The 5,134-nt window shown below is 43.7% G+C and overlaps 1 pseudogene across 1 annotated transcript; it reads left to right on the forward strand.

The window, feature by feature from the left end:
• Positions 1 to 390: 390 nt before the first annotated feature.
• Positions 391 to 1,554, forward strand: LOC308246675 (putative ATP-dependent RNA helicase DDX49; annotated as a pseudogene). The gene has a single exon. The product of its transcript is annotated as a putative ATP-dependent RNA helicase DDX49 (transcript).
• Positions 1,555 to 5,134: the final 3,580 nt, after the last annotated feature.

A 5,134-nucleotide genomic window follows, 5' to 3' on the forward strand; every position in this document is an offset into this window, starting at 1 on the left:
TTCAGTAGCCAGCTGGAAGAAATGCTTATTTCAAGGTCTTTGGTACCGAATCCGTTTCACCCTGAAGACCTCTTCTCTGAGAATACAAGCCTGAGCCATGTTCTTAAATTGTCTATGCTCAGGTATACTAGTTAATAAAGAAAGAGAGAAAAGAAGCCTTTGTTTTCATTCAGTTGTTTAATGAATTAAATGTCTCTTTCCAGAGCGGCAGGCAGCGAGGATGGCTGGGTTCGCTGAGCTCGGTCTTTCCTCGTGGCTTGTGGAACAATGTCGACAGCTGGGTTGGAAGCAGCCCACACCCATGCAGCTCGGCTGCATCACCGCCATTCTGGAAGAAGCTCTCTGAGGATCCCTATGGCATCTTCTGCCTTGTCCTGACACCCACCAGACATGGTGGCCCAGGCCCTGGAGCTCTCCCAGAAACCACATGTGGTCATCGCCACACCAGGGCGCCTGGCTGACCACCTCCGCAGCTCCAACACGTTCAGCATCAAGAAAATCTGCATCCTGGTGATGGACAAGGCAGCCCGGCTGTTGGAGCAGGGCTGCACTGACTCTACCGTAGACCTGGAAGCCCTCCGGCAGCTGTGCCGGCCCGCAGGCAGACGCTGCTCTTCAGTGCCACCCTGACTGACACACTAAGGGAGCTGCAGGGCCTGGCCACCAACCAGCCCTTCTTCTAGGAGGTTCAAGCCCCGGTGCGCACAGTAGAACAGCTAGACCAGCGCTACCTGCTGGTGCCTGAGAAGGTCAAGGATGCCTACTTGGTCCACCTGATCCAGAAGTTCCAGGATGAGCATGAAGAATGGTCCATCATCATCTTCACCAACACATGCAAGACCTACCAGGTCCTGTGCATGATGCTATGCAAGTTCAACTTCCCCACTGTGGCTCTGCATTCTATGATGAAACAGAAAGAACGCTTTGCTGCCCTGGCCAAGTTTAAGTCCAGCATCTGTCGGATCCTGATCACAACAGATGTGGCCTCCCGGGGCCTGGACATCCCCACAGTGCAGGTGGTCATTAACCATAATACCCCCTCGGCTCCCAAAGATCTACATCCACCGAGTTGGTTGGACAGCCTGTGCAGGGCGTCAGGGACAGGCCATTACACTGGTGATACAGTATGACATCCACCTGGTTCATGCCATCAAGGAGCAAATCAAGAAGAAGCTGGAGGAGTTCTTAGTGGAGGAGGCTGAGGTGCTGCAGATTCTCACACAGGTCAACGTGGTACGGAGGGAATGTGAGATTAAACTTGAGGCAGCCAACTTTGATGAAAAGAAGAAAATTAACAAGCGGAAGCAGCTGATCCTGGAGGGAAAGGACCCTGACCTGGAGGCCAAGCGCAAGGCTGAGCTGGCCAAGATCAAGCAGAAGAACCGGCGCTTCAAGGAGCAAGTGGAGCATGCATTGCAGCGGCACAAGGCTGGTGGGACTGGCCACAGGGGCTGTCTACCCAGGGCCCGACCTGAGGCCGGCTCAGCCCCAGAGTCTCGCCTAAGGCCCACTCTGCCCCTACCTGCCCAGCCTAAGACTTCTTCATCAAACTGAGGGTTTGAGAGTTGGAGGGCAGTTTCCCCCTCCCAAGCTGCCCAGTCCCCCTCAGTGGAGCCCATGGACACATCGTGCAGAACATGGCTGCTCTACCCTGTGGCCTCAGCTGGCCCCTTCTCAAAGCCTTGGCCAAAAGTCAAGCTATAAAGGGAAGAATACTGGCCATGTGGTTGGGCCCATCTTCATAAACAGTGACTCCAGCCTAGGGTCAGTGAGGGGGGTGCTTGTGTCATTTGCAGAAGATAATAAATGGGTCTTTTCACTTCAAAAAAAATAATAAAATAAAATAAAAATAAATGTCTCCTTCCAAACATGCTCCTCTTTCCTCCTATCCCATAATCCATTTTTGCCATCACTATTTTTATTTTCTAATAAATACTAAATTAAGAAGAATAATAAGTGAATTATTTCTCAAAATCTGATAGCAATCTTGAATGCTGCTCTTTTAATATCCTGTGGCTCAGCTATGTCTTAATTTGGGTTGTACAAGTAAAAATGTCATAGACCGATGACTTCACAAGCCAGGTGTAATGGAAATAAATCATTCCTGGCTGAGAACTTGAAGATCAGCCTTCGGGCCATGGTCTACTACTTACTAATGCTTCCTTCTCTCTCAGCTTCAACTTGGATGATGCCACTGATCCCACAGAGTTGTCAGGAGAATTACTTGGGAAAGTGTAGGTGACAGCATCTACATATTCAAAAGGTTGAACAAATGAAGACCAATGTAAAATGCCAGAGTACTAAAAAAAACTTTAGTAACTATAGAGTCTGAATTTGAGTCCCTAAGAATACTAGATAGGACATTGTCCCTTATATTATGGTCTAGTTGCCTAGACTCACTTCTAGGTACTAATCCTGCCAAGTTTTACTATGTCTGAGTCTACAAATGAAATTGAAATAGAGAACTGAGTCAGTTAAGGACATAATTCATACTAAAATCACTTTGGACTGAAAGAGCCAAGTAATAAGGACAGAGTAGTTGGGGCCATGGATTATCTAGATGGTGTTAATGGTTAATATGGAAACTTTAATAAAGGACTTGATGTTGTCTTATGTTGACAATGAGACCATAACCATGTGATAGCCTGAGTAGCAGCCTCCATGGGAAATGTTAACATCTATTAAATACTGCATTGATAATAAAGCATCTGCAATTTTGTCATAGCTCTGAATATTAAAATGACTGAAAGAAAAGTGAAAAATACTTACTGGATTACGCTATAGATAACAGAATTCTATTAACTTTCTATAATTATTAATTTATCTCTCTGTCTTCTTCTCCAGAATATATTAGTCATATAACAACAGCAATAACATGAAAATTACTAGTAATAACAATTGCAGCAATGAAACCCTAGCACAGGTGCTGTGTGGAGGAGGTATGAATGTGCCGTGGAAAATAGGAGTAGTTACCAAGAGCTCTCTTTAAATCCACTAGTTTTCATCAGCATCAGCATCACTAGGTCCCAGAGATGTCAGGGTGAGAATTCGTCTAGAAATTCCCATAGAGAAATCTAACTTTATTTAAAGGTGAGAACCTATGTTTATGGGTTAATTTATTAGTAAAAAACTACATGGATTACAATCCCAAATACTATAATTGTTTCTTTTTACATATGTATATACACACATATTCCTATTTAATAATTAAAAAGAAAAGAGGCCTGTCCAGCCAGCGTGGTTCAGTGGTTGCACATTAACCTATGGACTAGATTCTACAAGGTCACGGGTCGATTCTCAATCAGGGCATATGCTTGAGTTGTGGCCTCAGTTCCCAGTGTGGGGCGTGTAGGAGGCAGCCTATCAATGATTCTCTCTCATCATTGGTGTTTCTATCTCTCTCTCCCTCTCCCTTCCTCTCTGAAATAAATAAAAATATATTTTAAAATGTAATAAAATAAAAAGAAAAGAGGCCTTAGGAGCTGGTTTAATAGAAAAAAATATATATAATATATATTTTTTATTAAATAAAGAAAATATGTATGTACTTAGCTTGAGATAAATATAATTAAAGTTAGTGTGAGACTTTTGAGAAAACAAATGAGGACTAAATAAAGAAGAAAAGAAAGCAAGACTGAGAGACAGAGAAAAAGAGAATGACTAGGGGTTTATTTAGAAGTAGTCAGAGTAGACCCTGTGGCCAGCAACGCATGAACTTTACTAAGGAATAAAATGTGTAATGAATAGAAGTTGTCTCATAGGACTTACTATGAGGCAACACCTGCCGCTGGCAGAAGACCCCAACGTGCTGTGGTTTGGTAAATTTGGAACAGCATGTGTTGGCTGAGAAACACAAGGAACAAACGTTGCTTTCTTTCCAGGCCTATCCTTCCCCTGCAACAGGAGGGGATGACCCTATTGAAGCTAAAATTCACTTCAGCATCAAATTAAATATTAGTTTTACAAATTGAGGTGTCTGTGTTGCACCCATATTGTGCCAGGGATGGGGAGTCATGTTCAGAGGACATAGTGATAGTTCATATTCTGTGTTTGTCACCTGAGGCCTAGACTGTTATTGTAACCATCTCTAGCTGGTCCCCCAGGCTCCAGTCTCTCCACTCCAGTGGGCCCTCCACGTGGTTATCCAATTAATCCTTCCTAACTCCCCTGTGCTCCTCTCTCTCTTCTAGTAGTAAACTATAGAGTAATCAGCACCTTACCTACCTGTTCCATACTATCTCCCATTATTCACCCAAATGAACTCTGTGCAAGGCTTCAGCCAGCCTGCCCTTGCCCTTGCCCTTGAATATACATGTGTTTCCCCAATCAGATGCCTATGTCTAAGTTGTTCCATTTGCCTGAAATTCCCTCCCCTAGGCCTCCCCACCTGTCTTCCCATACCTAATTTCTATACCTGTGTGGAGATCCAGCTCCAGTCTATATGTAATACCTTCTCTTCTCATCGAACTCACTCAAAGGGATCTTTTCTTGCTTCTATCCCCAAGTACAATGGATATGTGCTTATCTTGAGTACTAAGTTGAATTGTACGTATTGCTGTTAACTACTTGTTATGAATCTCCCTTATTAGATTATAAGGCTGTCCCTAGTATAACCCACAGTACCTGGTACATAATAGATCCCAGTAAAATGACAGTTTGTGCATTGTGCATTATGTAGTATGGATATATAATGTTTTCAAAAAAACGTATTTTAAAAAAGGGATACAGCCGAAACCGGTTTGGCTCAGTGGATAGAGCGTCGGCCTGCGGACTGAAGGGTCCCGGGTTCGATTCCGGTCGAGGGCATGTACCTTGGTTGCGGGCACATCCCCAGTGGGAGGTGTGCAGGAGGCAGCTGATCGATGTTTCTCTCTCATCGATGTTTCTAGCTCTCTATCCCTCTCCCTTCCTCTCTGTAAAATACCAATAAAATATATTTAAAAAAAAAATTACCTTGCGTTAAAAAAAAAAAAAAGGGATACAATGTAAGAATCTGCTCTAAGAGGAATCTCAAAACAAAAAAATATTGTCCAAAACAAAACTCTTGATTGTCTCCATTCTCTGCCAACCTGTTCTTCCATAGTACTTCCTATTGTAGTAATGGCAAATCCATCACTCAAGTTTGCTCAGACCA

Source organism: Plecotus auritus, assembly GCF_963455305.1.
Source record: "Plecotus auritus genome assembly, chromosome: 4".
Taxonomy (NCBI): domain Eukaryota; kingdom Metazoa; phylum Chordata; class Mammalia; order Chiroptera; family Vespertilionidae; genus Plecotus; species Plecotus auritus.